Below are 23,338 nucleotides of genomic sequence, written 5' to 3'. Positions count from 1 at the left end.
GAAAGTCATGATCTTGCAACTCATGAAATCACAAAGAGATAAATCAAATTAGTATGAATTCTTCAATTTTCGTTGTAAACTTATTATAAGATGTGTATGTTGTTATCCTATAGTTATGGTAACAACATAAACGTTTAGTTATGTAAAGCGTAGTTAGTATATGGTATATTGAGTGTGTTGATGTTCTTAAATTTAGTTTTATGTCTTATATTGAGCTTGAGATTAATTTTGAGATGGATATATGTTGTATTGAGTTTGTGGATTTGGGGGGGGAGTGTTGGATTGCATTGAGTTCATTTGAATTTGTTAATGGTATCCCAAGATTTATGTTGAAGATGCATCTCCCGACGAGATAAGTTAGGTTGTAGAATTGTATTTTATTGGTACTTTATGATTTACACTATATGGATATTATGTAATGTTTTAGGGGTTCAGAATTTGTGGGTATTATGAATGTTTAAGACAAGACTTATCAGTAGTTGTTTAGTTGACAAATTTTTAAGATTTAAACATGTTCTTTTTGTATATTATTTAATGTTGTAGACATTTAATTAATTTTATCAGTTTTTAATTTAGTTTATTTGAGATTTGTAAGATTCAAACAGGTATGATATTTTTTTTTTAAAAAAAAAGGTTTAATATTTAGTAAATAAAAAAAAAGATATTCCCTATGCCTAAATATATAATCCTAACAGTACAAGCATCGGGAAAAAGTGTAATTTCATGATTTTTTTTTTTTACTTTTTCCCGACGCTAAAATAGGTCACCATCAGCAAAAGGTGCCTTCTTCTGAAGCTCGAATAGGCCAACATCGGAAAAGGTAATCTTTCCCAACGGTAAAATCGTTGATTGGGCATCGAGATAAGTAACCATCTCCCGACACCAAAAGGAACCATCAGCAGAAGCTACTTCTCCCGACCGGAGAAATACCTTTGTCCAACGGTTCCTTTTGGCATCAGCAGAAATCCTCCATTCTTGTTTTTTCACGAAATTGTTTTTATGACGATGAGGTTTTTATGGGTCAGGAAAGATTCTCTTGACGCGGATTTCCTGGCGTTAATGTCGGTAATCAAGATTCCGTTGGAAAAGGTTTTTCTGACTTTTTTTTTTTTTACTTTTTTCGATGATTTCATCTGTCGGAAAAACTAAAATTTCTTGTAGTGGTAATTCTTACTTGTCTTGAACTGCTTTAAGAGTGAAGACTATCTCTACAAGCCAACACAGATTCTTTTAGCATGTTTTGTCATCACTCACATGTGTTATCCTTGTTTGTCTTAAACCGCTTTTAAGAATGAAGACTATCCCCACAAACCAACACAAATCCTTTAAGCATGGTTTGTCCTCACTTACATATTTCTTAGGAAAATTTTTAGAATTTCACCCAACATAGGATTGACTCAAGCTAAACATGTTTAACTTTGAAGTTCTTATAAATGAGTTACCGGAAAGGAAGGTGCACCTTGTTTGTATAGGTTGTAACATTGAATTCATTTAAGGATTTCTTAACCCTTCTTTCATATCCCCTAGATCCTTCTCATTGGATGTGATATCGGTTCATTCATGTCTCTTTCCTAATCTCGGGTCATTACCAGTGGTGGAGCCAAAAATTTTATATATGGGACACTATATGCAAAAAAAATCTAAAAATGAATGTAAAAAAGTATTCATAACTTCATAAATTAACTAATTTAGTACATACAATTATCTTCTACGAGTTTTCATGTTTTGAAATCAATCCATGATAACTTCAGTATCTAAATTATCAAATAAATTATTTTCACTATAGGCTATAAGATAATCATTCATCCATTGATCTCCCATTCGATTATGCAATCGAGTCTTCACAATATGCATAGTAGAAAATGTTCTCTCTATAGTAGCAGTGGCGACAGGTAAAATCAACGCCAAGGTGAGTAATCTGTAAACTAATGGATAGACCTTGTCTTTATTCATCAGGACTATTTTTACTACAAGATCACATACTTTTTTTAGCTCAATATTTGAATGCATATCAATAATGTAATTTTGAAGTTGATCCTTAAGCATTGAGAATTTAATAGCTGACAAATCTCTTGGGTAAAATTGAGCAAGTTGACTAAGTTTTTTTCTACAACTAAATTACTCAAATTTAGACATGCCACACAGAGAAGCAATTTAGTATTTGTTTCAGTAAAACGATTATTCAGTTCTTGAAGTTGCATATCAATGACGACATAGAAAACTTCAACACGATAATGATGTAAATTTGTATCTGGTTGAGATTTTTGCCTTTGTCTTCCTCAAATTAGAAATAGGTCATCCATTTTACGAACTTCAATATCATGACTATGACAGAAATCAGAAATCATACCCAACGACGAATCCCAATTAGACTCTCTTGTTTTTTGCAATCTTTCTTTACAAATTTTAACTAAATTCATTATATTCATAATATCTTGATCTTTTCTTTTTAATGCTTGAGACAAGTCATTTGTAATTCCCTAAACAATTTTCATAAAATGTATATGAAAAATAAATTCAAAAGATAGAATTGAACTTATTATTGCTTCATATATTTGTTCTGAATTTAATCCACCTTGCACAATTGTCTCAAGTACATAAACTATATAAGAGAACATTGTCATAAAGCTAGTTAAAGTGCAGTAATGTGATCCCATCGAGTATCTCCTGGTCGTTTAATCATTGTCTCTATTGGGAATGGTGTTCTAAATCTCCTAGTAGTCTTGTAGTTAGTAAACTCTGTGTACATATTGTTATTAATAAAATAAGTGTTATTTTATAAGCATTTACTTAATCTAATAAACTAAGATGCAAGGTTATTTTATGTAACTTAAGCATGTATATGGAGACATACAAGTGGATCGTACCTTAAGTGATAACCTAAATGGTCTGTAGTATATGGATAAAGGAGGGATACCTTATCCTAGTAATACTAGGGATACAGCCTGATTTGTAGATGTTACAAGTGTTGTAAAGTACTACAAATGATCTGATCTTGACCATTCATGTGGAGACATGCGAGCGGGGGTATCCTATACAAAGAGTTTGTATAAGAACAGGCCACGAAATGATTAGTCTCTTTATATAACGCCGTTGATAATTGAGACTTACATTTCACTAGGATGACCATAGGTGACATGACATTAATCATGAGTGAGTTGGGAACTCTGCTTATGAGGGCGGTCCTTTGATTTGTATGGGTGAGAGTCACCAGATTGCCAATTCAATAAACCTACCATTTTAGGGATTCGTCTGATTGGGGAGCTGGGAACTTAGCTACACAAGACAAAATTCACTCCTTCCCCGATGCAGGGGTAAATAGATAAATTGCTCCATTAAGGCTAATTTTGAGTCTTGAACATAGTGACCACACCCTTTCTTGGGAAGAGGGCACTTAGTCATAGTAGGACTATGACTTATTGTTCATTAGAGGAATCGGTGGTACTTAAGAAGTTAGATGTAATTATATGGGCAAAATGGTAAATTGGTCCAACTGTACTTATTAGCGATTTGTGAAGGGTTATCGCGCTGTTGATTGGTTATATCCAATGGACACATAAATATATCTATAGTGCAAAGAGTTCAACTGTCGGATTTTGGGTTAATTTGAAGTATTTAAATTAACAAGAGGGAATTTGATTATCTATGATAAAATTAATTATTCAATTATATGTGAATATAATTGATATAATGTATTTGATACATTATTTGATTGGAGGAATTAATATAAATATTATTTATATTAAATACCATAAAATAGAAAAAGAACTATGGTTTATATGTTGCATATGATGCAATATTAAAACTATAGGCTATAAATATAATATGATAAGTTAGTTATTGTATTTATTTATAATTTATTAATTATATGATAATTAATAATTCTTTTTTTTAATAACTGACTGGAGTGGGAGGTTATTTGCGGTTGATGGTAACTGTGAGATAAAAAGAAAAATAGTTTTCCAAATCATTAGAACATTCAATTCAGTGCAAATTCAGTTGTATCATCTCACAAAAAAATCACTATCGAGTAAAAAGGTTTTACTAAACGATAGCATTAGAGAGCTAAACGATCAAGTATCGAGTTTACTATATGATAGTTACTCGTTGCTACACAATCAAGTATTAAGTCTATGTGATAGGCTTCTTCTTCTACACGATCGTTTGATCGCATACTCGATCGTTTACCTTCCCTATTCCTCTATCCAAAATGAAACAGAGCCCACAACTCGTGGATTCTCACATTGATAATACCAAGGTAATTTTTGTGGTGGTGTCTTGTTTATTCATTGGTGATCGAGGATCGAGTTTTATTCGTCGAGGATCCAAGATTGAGTTCAACTCGGTTGTGATCGAGGATTTTCCAGTTCATGCTGTTTGTTGTGTTGATTGCTACATTCGTGCTATTTGGATGCATTGGTGATCGATCGAGGGAATACGAGAAGAAAGAGTTCTTCAAAGGTATTATACTCGATCCTCTTGTATTTAATTTAACAAGCATGCTGTAATTTATTCTTTATGCATAATCATTTTTGAATGATTGTAAATGTATGTGTTCTTTCACAATGGAGTTTAGAATGATCCAATTCCGCTCACTGGTTCTTTAATTTTAGAATTCCTTCAATTGGTATTAGAGGTAGGTTGTTCTGATATTCCAAATTCCATTGCTGTATTAAATGTCATTTACAGTCTTGGTGGGTTTTAAGTTTTCTACAATGCATTTAAATGTTAAGTGTGTTTATGGATGATGATTGATGTATAATTTCAAGATAATTGTCTTTGTTTAAAGCTTTCTTTACATTTACATAGTTAATTCGTAAGGGCCCCTGCATTTTTGGGCATAATTAACAAGCAATCGAAACTGTATTCAAGTTTTTGTTTTGCTTTGAATCGTTCATGATGAAGCTTCAGATGCATGAAGATGATGTTCTCTTCGAGGAAGAAGACCAGGTTGGTTGCATCGTGTACCCTGGCTAAACGATCGTTTAGATTTGGCTATGTGATCGTGTAGAAAAGTTTTACTCGATTGTGTAGTATTTGCTAAACGATCGAATGGCTAATGCTACGTGATTGAGTAAAGAGTTTACTCGATCATGTTGAATTGGCTACTCGATCACGTAGATGCTTGAGGTAAACAATTGCATAGAGCATATGATACTCAATGCATGGCGCTGGCATTAAACGATCGAGTAGGCCAGCAAGCTCATCGCATAGTCACTGGCTACTCGATCATTTAGTATAAGATACTCGACACTTGCTTCTCAATCGTTTAGACAATCTTGCTTCATCGCATAGTCTTTATCTACTGGATCGTTTAGGCATGCGTTGCTCGATATGCGCTGCACGATCACGTGGCCTTCATGCTTCATCGCATAGTTAAAAGGAACTTGATCCATGTTGCACAATCGTTTATACTCGATCAACGTTACTCGACGATCATAAAGAGTTGTTATACGATCAATTGAAGAGGCTTCGCCTGGACGATTCAAGACCCAATTTGCCTGTTTGAACTAGTTGACTCGATGCTCTTTGTAATAGTCCAGTTTTGAGGCTAATTTTCTTGATCCATCATTTTTTATTTAATATACATGAGATGTATGTGTGGAAAATAGAATATTTGCCCTAGGGGCATTTTTGTCTTTTCATGTGTACCCTAGGGTTTCATCTTTTTCTATTTAAACTATAGCCTATGAGCATTATTCTGTATCACATTATTATAATAAATGTTCTCTGTACCGTGGTTTTTCCTCCCTGTACTAGGGTTTTCCACGTAACAAGTGTGTGCCATTTTCTCTCTTCTCTTTACTTTTCATCATAGTATCAGAGCGAGATGAAACCCTGGCCACCATTGTGGAAAACCCTAGCACAGGGAGGAAAAACCACAGTGCAAAGAACTTTTATTATAATAATGTGATAAAGAATAATGCCCAGAGGCTACAGTTTAAATAAAAAAATATGAAACCCTAGGTACACATGAAAAGACAAAAATGCCCCTAGGGAAAATATTTTATTTTCAACACTCCCCCTTAAGTTGGAGCGTAGATATCAATGAGACCTAACTTGATAACACATAAGTCAAAGAGTTGTCGTGATAGCCCTTTTGTGAGTACATCTGCAATCTGCTGACTAGAAGAAACACAGGGAATACAGATATTGTCACTGTCAAGTCTTTCTCTGATAAAATGCCTGTCAATCTCTACATGCTTCGTTCTGTCATATTGAATAGGATTGTTTGCAATGCTTATAGCAACCTTGTTATTACAATAGAGTTTCATTGGCCTATCATGACTTTGGTTAAGATCAATTAAGAGTTTTTCCAACTACATTTCTTCGCATTAGAGTTTCGTAGTGTTAGATGGCCCTTGCGATTCTCCTATTGGGTTTTCCTCATTGGTGGCTAGGGTTTCATCTCGCTTTGAAATGTGGCCAGGGTTTCATCTCGTTTAAACAACCATGGAACGGTATTTTCAGATGATGATGCCCCGGTTTCAGGAGTTGATTGAACCAGCTATTAACAAGCCGCACAAATCAAGCTTCAAATCACACCACCAGCCACCCGGGTCTGTTGCTTCCGGCCCTAGTTAGCCGCACGAACAGATCGGATCTCCAACCCCAGCCATCTATGGAGACGATTGAAATACCCAGCAACCCTCGGTCGAGTCCAAGCCATATGCATTGGATGATCAACTTCCTATAGTGCCGATCCTAGCCGCCGGTGTTGATGCCCAACCATACGTTGTTCCAGACGCACACGATACCCATCCGCACGTGATTCCACCTTTTCCAGCCTCCAGATTTGATACCCAGCTGCGTGAGTCAGCACTGATCTCAGCCATGAGCTTCAATCTCTCAAGCCATGTTTTCAAGTCGTCGTCGCATATGGTTGCCGGAATCGCTCATAATTCCTTCCAATCGAGTGGTTCTAATTTTTTCCAGCCAAGCGAATCTAACTACGTTCAGGAACAATTGGCCCATTTGCAGCTTCAGATTAAATAGCAGAATGAGTCAATACAGCGGAGATGGCCAGTCTTGGAGAGGCTCTTGGAACTACGTCAAATGGCCAGGGAGAAATTTTAATTGCCCAACTTATTCAGGAAGCCTGGTAACTTCTTTCCCTAATTTATCTACAGGTCACTTATTTTCTGGAAATCCTGCTAGCTGTAATGTAGGAGAGAAATTAAATGGCCATAATTATTTTTCGTGGTCTCAATCTGTGAGAATGGCTCTCAAGGGTTGCCATAAATTTGGGTATTTGACCAGCGAAATATCAAAACCTAAACAATGCGACCCTTAGGAATGCATATGGAAAGGAGAGGATTCTTTAGTCCGATCTATGTTAGTAAGGAGTATGGAACCCCAGATTGAAACACCTCTGCTGTATGCTGCTACTGCAAGGGATATTTGGGAGGCTGTGAAAAAGTTGTACTCCAAACGACAAAATGGAGCTCGACTATATGCGCTCCGTAAACAAGTCCATGAATGTAAACAGGGGACAATGGACGTCACAACTTACTTTGATAAGCTGTCTGTGATTTGGCAAGAGATGGATTTATGTCGAGAGTTGAATTGGAGTTGTTCGTGTGGAAGAGTTTTACACTATCATTTTGAAGAGACAGACTGGTTCTATGATTTTTTGGCAGAACTTAATCCAAAATTTGATGCTATGCGAAGTCGAATTCTGGGAACTCATCCAGTACCCTCTTTGATGGAAGTGTTTTTGAAATCAGTCTTGAGGAAAATAGGTCTAGTGCCATGAATAATCCAGTAATTCAATCAACAGATTTTGCTACATTTAAAGTGTCAGGAACTGGTAAACAAAATGGATAAGTACCTTCGATCTGTGAACACTATAAAAAGCCCTGGCACACTAAAGAGCAATGTTGGAAGTTACATGGTCGTCCTTCAAATGGTAAAAGACGACAATAAGGACCTGGACGAGCATTAGCAACTGAATAGACAGCTGGTCATCAAACACAGAATCAGAAGACGAGTCAGAATGGGTCTAGTACAGTGGGTGCCCGTGCAAATGCACAATCAGGTACGCATCACCCTTGTGGCCTTGTTAGTATAAATGGTAGAAAACCATGGATTCTAGACTCAGGAGCTACGACCCATCTAACTAGCACGTCTGACCAGTTCTTGTGTTATTACCCGAGTGCTGGAAATGAGAGGATCGGGATCGCTGATGGATCCTTCGCCCTTATGGCTGGGAAAGGTCGTTTATCACCCTTTGAGGGTTTTGCTCTCTAAGACGTTTTACATGTGCCTAAAATTTCTTACAATTTGTTATCTGTCAGTAAGATTACCAGAGATTTGAAATGTCGTGTTATCTTCTCACCTGATGCTGCTATTTTTTAGGATTTGAACTCGAAGATGATGATTGGCACTACCTGGCATGATGAGTGGCTCTATTTCCTTACTGAAGATGCCTCCTCTAGGATTTGTGATAGGACTAGTTTATTGTCTTCCTGTTTTTCCAATTTTGAAACTGATTATATGTTATGGCACTTTCGTCTCGGACATCCGAGTTTTCATTATGTGAAATATTTGTTTCCCATCTATTTCATAATATTAATGTTTCTAACTTGAAATGTGATGTGTGTGTCCAAGCTAAAGTACCTCGCGTCTCGTTGAAAACCTAACCTTATAAGCCTTCCAAACCCTTCACCCTTTTTCATAGTGATGTGTGGGGTCCATCTCCGATTACGACCACTACTGGAAAATGGTGGTTTGTAACCTTTATAGATGACCACACTAGGTTGACCTAGGTCTTTCTCCTTACTGACAAGTTTGAAGTCACCTCTACCTTCCAACAGTTCTACAATTCTATAGAAACCCAGTTCAACACAAGAATCACCATTCTTCGAAGCGATAATGGTCGAGAATTATTTAATAATAACCAAAAAAAATTCCTTGCCTCTAAAGGAATAATTCATCAAAGTTCATGTGCTTATACCCCGCAACAGAATGGCGTGGTTGAATGGAAAAACCGTCACCTAATTGAGGTTGCTCGGTCATTCATGCTATCCACATCTCTTTCGTCATACCTCTTGGGAGATTCTATTTTGACAGTAGCTCACTTAATAAACCAAATGCCTTCTCAGGTCTTAAAGTTCCAAACTCCTATTGACTATTTCAAAGAGTCATATCCTGATAACCGCCTTACCCCTGATGTTCCACTTCGTGTGTTCGAGTGTGTTGTGTTTGTCCATACCCATGGTCCTAATCGAACCAAATTTACCACTCGGGCTCAAAAGTGTGTTTTTGTAGGATACCCCCTTATTCAACATGAGTACAAATGTTACCATCCTTCTTCCCGCAAGTATTTTGTCTCCAGGGATGTCACCTTATTCGAAGACCATCCCTTTTTTCTCCTTAGTCCTCTTTCGGGGGAGAATAATTGAAGAGTCCAACTGGGTCTAAATCCTTGCCTGCTAGACTTACCTGAGTCCATTCCCAACACAAGTGTCAATGCTTCTATTCTTCCTACCGAGCAAGTCCCATGGATCTTGTACTATAGGAGGAATCTTAGAAAGGAAATAGTGCCACCGATCACTTCTTCAGCTTCAGTACATGAGTCAGAACGAGTGACATAGGTAAGAAGTCTTCTATTCCTAATAATGATAACATGTGTTGTGATAATGCTTGTGTTGAAAGTAGTGTAAGCAGAGACAGTACTGAGAATGTGGCTGGTACGGGTGAAGGCAGTAATGAACTCCAGGTTCCGACTAAAAATGTTGAAGAAGGTACAGATGAGACAAAGTAGGATATTGAGTATGATGAGAAGTCAGAAGAACAGAAAGACCCAGATGAGACAAAGCAAGATACTAAGTGTGATGAGAAGTCAGAAGAACAGGAAGTTCGTGATGCTTCTCTTGATATTCCTATTGTTTTGAGGAAAGGAACGAGGTCTTGTACCAAGTACCCAATGCAGAGTTATGTGTCTTATAGTAACTTGTCTCCGGTGTTCAAAGCGTTAGCTACTAGCCTCGACACTATTACAATACCAAGCAACATATGTGTAGCTATGGAAATTCCTGAGTGGAGAGCCGCTATCATGAAAGAAATGAAAACTCTTGAAAAGAACGGCACATGGGAACAGGTCACTCTTCCTGAGGGACATAAGACAGTTGGTTGCAAATGGGTGTTTATTATTAAGTATAGGCCTGATGGTACGATCGACTGATACAAGGCACGGTTAGTGGCCAAAGGTTTCACTCAGACCTTTGGGATAGATTACTCAGAGACTTGGCCTTTGCAAAGTTAATGGCCAAAGGCACGGTTAGTGGCCAAAGGTTTCTCTCCAGTAGCAAAGTTAAATATAGTTCGTGTGCTCCTCTTGATTGCAGTTAATAAGAATTGGCCTTTGCACCAGTTTGATATAAAGAATGCATTCCTTAATGGAGAATCAGAAGAAGAAGTGTACATGAGTCCGCCTTCAGGGTTTGAAAAATAGTTAAGTCGCAAAGTTTGTAAATTGAAGAAGTCATTATATGGGTTGAAACAGTCTTCGAGAGCCTGGTTTAGCAGATTTACTACATTTATAAAATCACAAGGGTATAGTCAGGGACATTCAGACCACACCATGTTCACAAAGAAGTCTGTGTCTGGGAAAATGGCAGTTCTGTTTGTGTATGTTAATGACTTTGTAATCTTGGGGGATGATGCTTCAGAAATAGACATATTGAAAAAAAGGATGGCTGAAGAATTCGAGATCAAGGATCTTGGAAGGTTAAAGTATTTTCTCAGAATGGAGGTGGCCCGATCGAAGGAAGGCATTTCTGTCTCTCAACGAAAGTATATGCTAGATTTGCTTAAAGAGACAGGTATGACAGGATGTAATCCAGTTGACACTCCTATGGAAGCAAATACTAAGCTTAGTGATCTAAGTAGCCAGTTTATGCAGTCTCCTTATGAAGGCAGTGGAACAAATTTTGAGATATTTAAAGGTTTCTCTAGGCAGAGGATTAATGTTCAGAAAGCTAGACAAACGATGCATCGAGGCCTATACAGATGCTGATTGTGCAGGCTCAGTGGTCTAGAAAGTCGACATTGGGTTACTGTACGTTTGTTTGGGGTAACTTGTTACATGGAGGAGTAAAAAACAAGGGGTAGTTGCCAAAGTAGTGCCGAAGTTGAGTACGGGGCCTTAAGCCTTGAGATATGCGAAGAAATGTGGCTGGAAAAGGTCCTAATTGATCTTAAATAAAGTCACGATGGGCCAATGAAACTCTATTGTGATAACAAGGCTGCTATAAGCATTGCAAACAACCCTGTTCAGCATGACAAAATAAAGCATGTAGAGATTGATAGGCATTTTATCAAATAGACTTGACAGTGGCAATATCAGTGTCCCTATGTTCCTTCTAATCAACAGATGGCAGATGTACTCACAAAAGGACTATCACGACAACTCTTTGACTCATGTATTAGCAAATTGGGTCTTGTTGATATCTACACTCCAACTTAAGGGGGAGTGTTGAAAATAGAATATTTGCCCTAGGGGCATTTTTGTCTTTTCATGTGTACCCTAGGGTTTCATCTTTTTCTATTTAAACTATAGCCTCTGGGCATTATTCTGTATCACATTATTATAATAAAAGTTCTCTGCACCGTGGTTTTTCCTCCCTGTACTAGGGTTTTGCACATAAGAAGTGTGTGCCATTTTCTCTTCTCTTTACTTTTCATCAGTATGTTTATTTATATGCCATAATGTATGACATATAGATTTAAAACCCACCATAGGTTATGCATTTTATTCATGCATCATTTTTATATTATAAATGTTATAATATAGTAGTTTGCAAGATTAAATTACTTTAAAACATGCTCATGCATCATATAATATAAGAGTTATAATATATGCATACATTAAGCATATCCATGCATCATCTTTATATTATGAGTATTATAGTATAAGGGTGTATGGGAGCATGTATGCTTAGTTCATACTCATGATATATAAAAGTATATAGTAATGAATGAACATTGTATGAAACATGATACTTAGGTTTATTTAGAAGAGTTATAAATGCCTTGTGGATGTATAGCTTAACAATGTGGTTGGTTTTGATTGTTTTATTTTTTATAAGAGTTATAATTAATGAAATTAGAATTAAAATCAATAAGAAAGAGTTACGTGCAAACTTAGGCTTTAATCATGTTTTAAAAGAGTTTTAAAATTTGATGAGATAGACCTAAGATCACAGTTTTAATGAGATTAGAAACCTAATTTTATTCTTTTAAATTGGTTTAATAGGGTTAAATTGATTTGAATAAAAGATTAAATTTCAATCTATTTATAAGGGACCTTTTGTATAAGGCGGGTTCTGGCTAAGTTGGGGTATTTAAGCTGATGAAAATGGAACACTCCTACCTGGGAACCTACCTGAAAAGGTGAATTAGATAGATATAATACAAGCATGCAATTGTTGATTAATATTCGTTAAAGTGTTTCATGAATGTTTATCAAAGTTGTTTAACTTTCCAAAGTAAGTATTACTTTTGGGAAAACTTAAACAGTCATTTAGTAAAAATAATTAGCCATATTTTTTCTAAGTAATTTAAACCCTAGGTTGTTAAAATACTCAGTGGGAGGAAAAGATATATATGATATATCAATTCCACTCACGTTTCTTCCTTATTGTTCACACCGTGAGATTCATGCTTGGCCTCGTGGCACCCTGGGAGCGTCCCCCTTCGGATAGTGTTTGCATGGGTCAATATCAAGGTGAATGGAGAGAGTATTTATAGTAAGTGGGAGAAGGATATGTGTCAACATGTTCTGCAGTCTCCTTCATTGGTTTCTACCATGAGACCTTCTTGCACGGCTTCGAGGCGCCCTGGGAGCGTCCCCCTTTAGATGGTTTGTACAGTTAGTTGAGCTCTAGAAATGGATAGGGTCGCTTTAGTTTTTGCTCCAATCGATTTTTCCCTTCGATCGGCTACTTAGGTCGGCACTCTAGAATCTAAAATGAAGGGTCACACTTACAGAAAATTGTTAAGAAAGTTAATGATTTCTTGACTAAATCAATGAGGCTAATCGTTATAGGAATAAGAGTTATTCTAGTGTAATGGTTAGTTGAGAGTGTCTCAATTCAGTGGAAGGATAAATTGACTACCCTTCGGTGGCTTTTGTCCTAAACCTTTGAAACATCATTGCAAAACTAGATGTTTTATAGGGTTCATTTATATTTTGCTAAACCTGATTGGATTTGTTTTAAAAGAGTAATTGCTAAAATTTAACGTAGATCAATATGTCAATGTTTGATTTTCTGTTAGTTTCCTTTTCTACTTTGACTGATTACATGACGTGGACAGAGTTTATTAAAATATTTTTCATGGTGAATGACCTCAAAATTTTCATGATTGAGGATTGTACTCAAGTCCCTAACCCTGATGCACCATGAAATGTTCGTAATGCATATGAGTTGTGGATGAAGGCTAATTTGAAGGCCAGGCTTCACATTTTGGCAAGCATACCTGATGCATTGGCCAAAAGGGTTGAGAACATGGTCATTGCACGTGAGATCATGGACTCGTTGTAAGAATTATCTGAATGTAAGTTCTCACAAAGAAACTAGTAGTGTCAGTTCCTAAGATAATCTCCAATCCTTATTGAATGTCAAGGGACTAACAAGGAAATCAATTGTTGCTGACTCTGATGAAGTTCGTCGACGATAATTGTTCTCTGAAATGGAAGTTGGAGTTTATCATATAGGTTTTGATATTGATCCCACTACTCTCCAGAAAAGGAAGGAATCCGAAGACGATAAATGTGATTTATTTGTCTTGGAGACGTGCTTGGTAGAGAATGATGATTACGTGTGTTCTTCCCATCAAGGATTTAGCTCCTGAAAACAGTTGGAAGCTGGAGAGTTGACTCTTAAAGTCGGTACTGGTGAGGTCCTTTTAGCTGTTGTTGTAAGCAGGCTTAAGTAATTTTTGGACAAGAAATGATATCTGTTACTGGATAATGTTTATGTAGTTCCTCATATCAAAAGGAACTTAATTTCAGTTTCTTGTCTGACTGAATAAAGTTATACCATCTTTTTTTCTGAGAATAAATTGTTTATTTTTAAGAATGGTATGGAGATAGGTTTTGGTTCAATGGAAAATAACTTGTATGTACTAAGGTTGTTAGACATAAAAGCCTTGCTTAATACTGAAATGTTCAAAACAACAACAACTATAAAAAGACCAAGAGTTTCTGCTAAAGAAATGTCCATCTTTGGCATCTAAGGTTAGGTCACATCAATCTCAATAGGATTGAGAAGTTGGTGAAATGTGGACTTCTAAATAGTTTAGAAGAAAACTTTTGCCAGTATATGAATCTTGCCTTGAAGGCAAAATGACCAAATGACCTTTTACTCGAAAAGGTTATAAAGCCAACGAAACCTTGGAGCTTATACATTCAGACCTTTGTGGTTCGATGAATGTAAGAGCATGAGGTGGGTATGAATATTTCATCTCTTTCATAGAGATATGGGTATCTATACCTAATGCAACATAAGTCTGACGCTCTTGAAAAGTTTAAGGAGTATAAGACTGAAGTTGAAAACTTGTTAGGTAAAAAGATAAAAACACTACAATCTGATCGTGGTGGAGAGTATATGGACTTAGAATTTTAGAACTATATGATAGAACATGGAATCACGTCTCAACTCTTAGCCCAGATACACCTGTGAAACTCAGATTTTCATTTTTCCTACTTAAGCAGGTGATAAAAGGAATTAACTAAGTGTAAGTTGAATCCTATGTTAAAGAGGAGAAAAATTCCAAGTGTTTAAATAGATTTGTTAAGTAGCCTTAAGTTAAGCTTAACTAGTGAAAATTTGGTTAAGTATGAATCCAAAAAAAACTATGCGTTAGAAGCTAGAAAAATATTAGACAATGAGTTGACCTTGTGCTAAGCGTTGGTGTGATGCCATGCATTGGCCATGAACATTTGAGAGGTTATTTGGGCGTTGAAAGAGGCTCAAGTGTGGCCGAGAGGAAAGACTATGCGGGGATAAGCATGTGACAACCAATGTCTTGGGAGGTTAGCAAAGCATGCGGCAATCAATGTTTTCAAAGGTTAGCAAAGCATGCGGCAGCCTCAAGTAGTGCGGACATGGGCGCTAGTTGCATGCGCTGGTTGATCGTATAGTAAATAAGCAATGCTACATGATGAGGTAGACAATCGTGTAGCAAATGAGCAGTGTTACACGATGAGGTATGTGATCATATAGTAAGTGAGCGGAGCTACACGATGAGGTAGGCGATTGTGTAGGTGGGCATTGGACGATCGTATAGCAAATGCGTGGAGCTAAGCAATAGCACTATGTGATGGCCGATAATGCTATGCGATGAGCGATAGCATTAGACGATGAGGTGTTGAGTTGAGGCTTAGCTTGACTCAAGGGTTGACATGCGTTGGAGATGTGCTATATGCGTTGGACATCCAAGGGCATGTTGGCGTATAGGACAAGGCAAATAATATGCATTGGAAAAGGTTGGTCAAAATCCTAGTTGAATGCATAGGGCAAAGGTAAGCCATGTGGTAGAGGGCATCGGCCAAGGATGAGCCTTGCGAGCATGTAGCATATGTGACCAAGTAGCGGCAATTGGATGCACAAGATAAGTCGCATATGGGAAAAGATGCTAGGCAGCAATGGCTTGAAGGGTGTTATGTTGAGATTAAAAAGACACCTCAAGGGTGCAAAGATAGAATGGACGCATGCACCAAGGGGTGGTGTTCGGACATGTGTGTTGTGCCAATTGGATGAGTTAGATAGACGCATATGACGTTGGATGAACGCATATGAGATTGAATGGACGCATTGAGGTAGGATGGGCGCATATGAGACTGGATGGATGCATTCAAAGTCGTCATCCGAACATGTGGCTTGTTGGGGAGAAATCTTAGGCCTTAATAAAATGAGGTGGATGCACAAGAAGACATGCAAATTTCTAGGCTATGTGTTGGTAAAAGGGGAGGAAAACACTTGGACATGCGGCCAAGCAGGAGGTGTCACGCTAAGAGAGATTTTGGACGCCTATAAATAGGGCCAAGGACTCCCGATGATAACTCGAATTCTCTTCAAAGGACATTAGGAAGAGTGTACGAGGGTCGAGTGGGAGGAACTATGCGTTGATGGAAGAATGCATGCGTTGGTAGCAAAACCCATGTGTCGGTCATGAAGTTTCAAGAGGAGGAGATGCTGTCAAATAGGAAGGTCTGGAGGTAGCAACAACTTGGGATAAGAGTTCTCCTAGAATACTCGTGCGTTTGGAGTGATTTCAAAGCCACCTGAAAGCTCTGGGAGTCTAGTTTTCAGGATAGGGCTTCCAAAGAAAAAGCTCCAAGGAATCGGCTGAAGAATGAAGAAAAGACAGAAGGGTCGAGCTGTTTGGTAAGCTTGAGCCAGCCTTGATGTTTTGATGATTTCGATCAAACCACGAGAATTTTTGAGCTAATATTTTAGAGTAAGCTTCCTAAGACATTTTAGAACATGCTTGCAGAAGGAAGTATCTTAAAATAAGTTATGGAACTATGAGTAATCTAAGCTGATAATTTAATCTGGAATTTAGGGTTCAAAAGGGAAACCAAGGAAACCTAAGGAACTTCGAAAAGGAAAGTTCCTAACCAACCAAGGTGAGTGGTTATTCTACTATTTGTATGATTTATTTCTATGTATATATGTGAATATATATATATATATATATAGGTTGTGTTTGAAATATTGGCATGATCGAGAAATGTGTTTTGCCTAAATTTGATTGTTGTTGTATTGTTTTCATAATCCATGTGTCATTATGTCGAAACAAGGTTTATACTCAGGATACTGTTAGCATGCCTTGTGGACGCTTGACAGGGAATGTCAAGGTACCTGACTGGAATTGTTAACGTACTCAAGCATGACTAACAGGAACTAATAATATACTCAGCGGACTATAGGATTGTGTCCAAATTTGGTCATCGCGGGTTATTCGCGGAGAATACCCGTGGAAGATACATGATCATGCCAGGGTTGTCCAGCTGACAGGCTGGGGTGATTACATTTTATTATGTGATTGTTGTTGATCGTGGAATTGTATTCCCAAAAATGAATTTCTAAAATCAAACTTATATTTGTTTAAAACTGCCACTCATTGAGCTTTGTAGCTCATGTTTTCCATGTTTTATGTCTTTTTCCCCCCACGTAGCGGAAGGTGAAAAGTTCCAGGGTGCTGCTAAGGTCAAGGTCTACCACAAGCCACAATTACACTTCCGGAGAGTTTAAAGAATGGTTGTTATAAACTTTGTAATTAAGTCTTGGAGTTGTATGAACATTACATTGTTGTAATATAAAATGGGCCTACTTAATCAGTTGTTGTTATCTCATTGACTTAAAGTTTATTGAGTGTAGTAAAGAGGTTTAGTTGGACAGTAGATATCACCAATGGATGGTATCTGCGGTCCCTCTTGCCTCTCCTCGGGCTTAGGAGTGTGGGCACGGGGCAGGGTGTGACAACACCTTAGCAGAATGGTGTATCAGAAAGGAGAAACAGAACGTTGTTGGACATGGTTCGGTCTATGATGAGTTATGCTCATCTTCCAGACTTGTTTTGGGGATATATAGTAGAGATTGCAGTTTACATTTTAAACAATGTTCCCTTTAAGAGTGTTTCTGAAATGTCCAGCCCACGTGCTTGTGGCTAACTCTAAAAAGTTGGAATCTCATTCGAAAATATGCCTATTTATAGGTTACCTCAAAGAAACGAGATGTGGATGCTTCTATGATCCAAATGAGAATAAAGTGTTTGCATCGGCAAATGCTATCTTCTTGGAAGAAGACCACATAAGGGATCATAAGCCCCGAAGTAAACTTATTTTAAATGAGATATTTAATGAGACTGTTGAGACTTCAATAGAAGTTGTTGAATAGCTGATAAATCAATAAGAGTTATTGATGTCAGTACATCTAGTCAACCATCTCAAGAGTTGAGACTGCCACGACGTAGTGGGAGGGTTATGAACCCGCCTGTACGCTACATGGGTTTAACAGAAGCCAAAACATCATATATGATGATGGAGATGAGGATCCGTTGTCTTATAAGTAAGCAATGGAAGATGTTGACAAAGATGAATGGATTAAAGCCATAAATTAGAAAATGAAGTCTATGTACCTTAATTCTGCCTAGGAGCTTGTAAATCAACCTGATGGGGTAAAACCTATAGGTTGTAAATGGATCTACAAGAGGAAAATATGCGTAGATGGAAAGGTACAGACCTTTAAGGCTAGACTTGTGGCAAAGGGTTATACCTAGGTTAAGGGAATGGACTATGAAGAAACTTTCTCACCTGCTATCGTGTTAAAACTATTTGGATCCTCCTGTCCATAGCCGCATTTTATGATTATGAGATATGGAAAATGGATGTCAAACTGTCTTTTTTGAATGGTAATCTTAAGGAGACCATCTACATGGCTCAACCAGAAGAATTTATGGAACAAGATCAAGAGCAAAAGGTTTGCAAGCTTAAACGGTCCATTTATGGACAGAAACAAGTATCTAGATCTTGGAATATACGATTTGATACTTTGATCAAATCTTATGGTTTTGATCAGAATGTTTATAAGCCTTGTGTCTACAAGAAAATCATCAACAACTCAGTAACTTTCCTTGTGTTGTATGTGGATGATATCCTACTCATTAGGAATGATGTAGGTTTTCTTACCAACGTTAAGAAATGGCTAGTCGCCCAATTCCAAATGAAAGATTTGGGAGAGGTGCAGTTTGTTCTAGGGATCCAGATCATAATGGATCGTAAGAACAAAAGGTTGGCCTTGTCTCAAGAATCATACATTGACAAGATGCTTGTCATATATTCGATGCAGAATTCCAAGAAGGGTTTATTACCTTTCAAGCATAGACTTGATTTGTCTAAGGAACAGTGTCCTAAGACACCTCAAGAGGTTGAGGAAATGAGATGTGTTCCCTATGTATCGGTTGTTGGTAGCCTTATCTATGCAAATTTATGTACTAGACTTGACATTTGCTATGCAGTAAGGATTGTCAATCGATATCAGTCCAATCCAAGATTAGATCACTGGACGAAGATCAAAACGATCCTCAAGTATCTTCGAAGAATGAGGGATTATATGCTTATATATAAAGATAAGGATTTGATCCTTACGGATACACAGACTCTGACTTTTAGACTGATAGAAATTCTCGAAAATTAACATTAGGGCCAATGTTCACTTTGAATGGACAGGCTATAGTATGGTGAAGCATCAAGCAAGTATGCATTGCGGACTCCACTATGGAAGCCGAATATGTAGCTGCTTGTGAAGTCACTAAAGAGGCTGTTTGGCTTAGGAAGTTATTTACTGATTTGGAAGTTGTTCCAAATATGTGTTTGTCAATCACACTTTATAGTGATAACAGCGGGGCTGTGGAAAATTCTAAAGAACCTCGGAGTCACTGAAAAGGCAAGCACATAGAACGAAAATAGAAAGGAGATTGTGCATCGCGGGGATGTGATTGTCACAAAGATCACGTCGGAGCACAACGTTGCTGATCTATTTACAAAGGCTCTCATGACTTAAGTGTTCGAGGGTCATATAGAGAGTTTGGGTCTACGGGATATACGACACCTTGTCTAGGGCAAGTGGGAGATGTTACTGGGGTATAGTGTATGCCCTAGTTTATTGTATTTTGTACTATTTTTGTATTGTAAATTAGTCTCCCGAGGCTTTAGAACAAGTGGGAGATTTTTGGGAATGGTGTCCTAAATCTCCTGGTATTCTCGTAGTTTGTAAACTCTATAAACATATTGTTATTAATAAAATAAGTGTTATTTTATAAGCATTTAATGAATCCAATAAACTAAAATTCGAGGTTATTTTATGTAATTTAAGCATGTATGTGGAGACATACAAGTTGATCGTGCCTTAAATGATAACCTAAATGGTCTGTAGTATATGGATAAAGGAGGGATACCTCATCCTGGTGACACTACAGATACGACCTGCTTTTCAGATGTTACAAGTGTTGTAAAATGCTACAAATGATCTAATCCTGATCATTCATGTGGAGACATGTGAGTGGGGGTATCCTATACAAAGAGTTTGTATAAGACCAGACCACGAAATGATTAGTCTCTTTATATAACGCTGTTGATAATTGAGTCCTACATTTGATCCCTTAGCTACACAAGACAGAATTCACTCCTTTTTCAATGCAGGGGTAAGTAGATAAATTGCTCTTTTAAGGGCTGATTTCAGGTCTTGAATATAGTGGCCACTGTTGGGATTGGTGTCCTAATTCTCCCGGAGTCTCGTAGTTTGTAATATATACACATTGTTTATGAATAAAATAAGAGTTATTTCATTCTGGCATTTACTCATATCCAATAAACAAAGCTCCATGGTTATCGTATGTAAACTTAAGCATGTATATGACATATACAAGTCGATCATGCCTTAAGTGATAATCTAAATAGGTCTGTAGTATAAGGATTAAGGTGGGATACCTTATCCTTGTGACACTACGGATACGACTCGCTTTGTAAAGGTTTGCAAGTGTTATGAACTACTACAAATGGTAGATCCTGACCATTCATCTGGAGACATGCAAGCGAGGGTGTCCTATACAAAGAATTTGTATAAGACCGAACTATGAGATGATTCTTCTCTGTATATAACGCCGTTGATACTGGATACTTAAATCTCACCTAAATAACCATAGGTGACATGACATCAATCTTAAGTGTTTTGGGAACTCCTGCCTTTAAGGGCGATCCTTTGATTAGTATGGGTGAGAGTGGCTAGATTTCCAACTCAACATGCCTACCTTTTTGGGGACTTGTCTGATTTGGGAGCTGGGAACTCAATTACACAAGATGGAATTCACTCCTTCCCCAAAGTAGGGGTAAGTAGATAGATTGCTTCTTTAAGGGCTGATTTCGAGGCTTGAACATAGTGGCCACAACTTCTCTTTGAAAGAGAGGACTCAGTCATAGTAGGACTATGACTTATGTTCATTAGAGAGATCAGTGGTATTTAAGGAGTTAAATATAACTACAGGAGCATAACGGTTATTGACCTAACTATACTTACGGGCGATCTATGAAGGGTTATCGCTCTGTTAATTGGTTATGATGGACACATAATATATCTGTAGTAAGGAGAGTTCAGTTGTCGGTCTTTAGTTGAGTGCATGGAAGTTAATGGATGGTGGATCCCGTGACTAAAGAGTTTAGTCAGTTATTCATGTATCGTTGGAGCTTCGAGCTACAGGTCCATAAGGTCCCCTTGGTATCTCAATAGATTCAAGTTAAGAATCAATTCTTGGTGTTGATTTTAAATGTTCAAATTGACAAGAGGTAATTCGATTATATATGATATGATCGGTATGGTGTATGAGATACATCAAGTGAAGGATAAATGTAAATGAGATTTGCATTAAGGACCATGGAATAGAGAAAGAGCTATGGTTTATATGTTTCATCAGATGAAATATTAAAACTATAGGTTATAAATATACTATGGTAAGTTGGTTATCATATATATTTATAATAATATTAATTATTGGATAATTATCTCTTTTTTTCTAATAACCAATTGAGTGGGAGGTTATTGGTGGTTTCATGGTAACCGTGAGATAAAAGGAAAAATATTTTCCTAAATTTGGTAGTTGTTATTTTTTAGATTTCCATTCTTGGAGAGTTCTCATGGAAAGACTGTCAAGTAAATACGATTACTAAACGATAGCATGGAAAGATTAGACAATCGTGGAGTGTTTCTATACGATAGACACTCAGCTAGTCGATTAACTAAACGATCGTGCAGCTTTAGCTTAATGATCGCATAGCGTTTTGTTAAACGATTGGGCATCTCTATACAATAGACATTTGCCATCTCCCACTTGCTCAATCGTTTACACGATTGTTCTCCTCCGGTCTCGTCCTCTAACCAAGTCCACATAGAGCCCACACTTCTGGATTCTTGCATCGAGAATACCAAGGTAGCCATTGTGGTGGTGTCATATTCAACTTGACATTGTCGAGGTTATTTGGAGGTCATTCATGGTGTTCGTGTGGAGTTTGTTGTGTTTATGATCTTGGAGATTGCAGTGTTCGATTTCATTTGTGCATAGCCTGTTGTTTTCGTTTGTGTACTATAATTTTTAATGTTCGAATATGATTGAAATTTGGAACGATCCTTCCGCTGCTCATGAAAATTCTCATGCACGATTTCCTTCAACCACACCCTTTCTTGGGAAGAGAGGACTCAGTCATAGTGGGACTATGACTTATTATTTATTAAAGGAATCAGTGGTACTTAAGGAGTTATATGTAACGACAGGGGCAAAATGGTAAACTAGCTCAACTATACTTACGAGCGATTTGTGAAGGGTCATCGCACAGTTGATTGGTTATTTCCAATGGACACAGAAATATATCTATAGTGCAAAGAGTGCAACTGTCGATCTTTAGTGGAGTGCCCGACAACTAATAGATGGTGGATATCGTGATTAAAGAGTTTAGTCAGTTATTCACGTACCGTTGGACCTTCAAGCTATAGGTTCATAAGGTCCCCTTGGTAGCTTAATGGGTTCAAGTTGAGAATCAGATTTTAGGTTAGTTTGAAGTGTTTAAATTAACAAGAGGGAATTTGATTATCTATGATATAATTAAATTAATTCAATTATATGTGAATATAATTGATATAATGTATTTGATACATTATTTGATTGGAGGAATTAACATAGATATGATTTATATTAAATACCATAAAATAGAAAAATAGCCATGGTTTATATATTGCATATGATGCAATATTAAAACTATAGGTTATAAATATAATATGATAAGTTAGTTATTGTATTTATTTATAATTTATTAATTATATGATAAATAATAACTTTTTTTCTTAATAACCGACTTGAGTGGGAGGTTATTTACGGTTTATGGTAACTATGAGATAAAAAGGAAAATAGTTTTCCAAATCATTAGAACATTCAATTCGGTGCAAATTCAGTCGTATCATCTCACAAAAAATCACTATCGAGTAAAAAGGTTTTACTAAGTTAGTTTGTATTAGAGTGCTAAACGATCAAGTATTGAGTTTACTATACGATAGTTACTTGTTGCTACACGATTGAGTATCAAGTCTATACGATAGGCTTCTTCTTCTACATGATCGTTTGATCGCATACTTGATCGTCTACTCGATCGTTTACCTTCCCCATTCCTCTATCCAAAATCAAACAGAGCCCACAATTCCTGGATTCTCACATCGAGAATACCAAGGTAACTTTTGTGGTGGTGTCTTGTTTATTCACTGGTGATTGAGGATCGAGTTTTATT

General features: G+C 37.1%; 1 pseudogene; it reads right to left on the bottom strand.

The window, feature by feature from the left end:
- Positions 1 to 753: 753 nt before the first annotated feature.
- Positions 754 to 23,338, bottom strand: part of LOC150031722 (uncharacterized) — a 38,840-nt pseudogene continuing 16,255 nt past the window's right edge.

This window comes from Benincasa hispida, chromosome 12 (assembly GCF_027475165.1).
Source record: "Benincasa hispida cultivar pf3 chromosome 12, pf3_genome.v1.1, whole genome shotgun sequence".
Classification (NCBI taxonomy): domain Eukaryota; kingdom Viridiplantae; phylum Streptophyta; class Magnoliopsida; order Cucurbitales; family Cucurbitaceae; genus Benincasa; species Benincasa hispida.
Note: the sequence above shows the minus strand (reverse complement) of the source record. Positions and strands in the feature narration are given on the sequence as shown.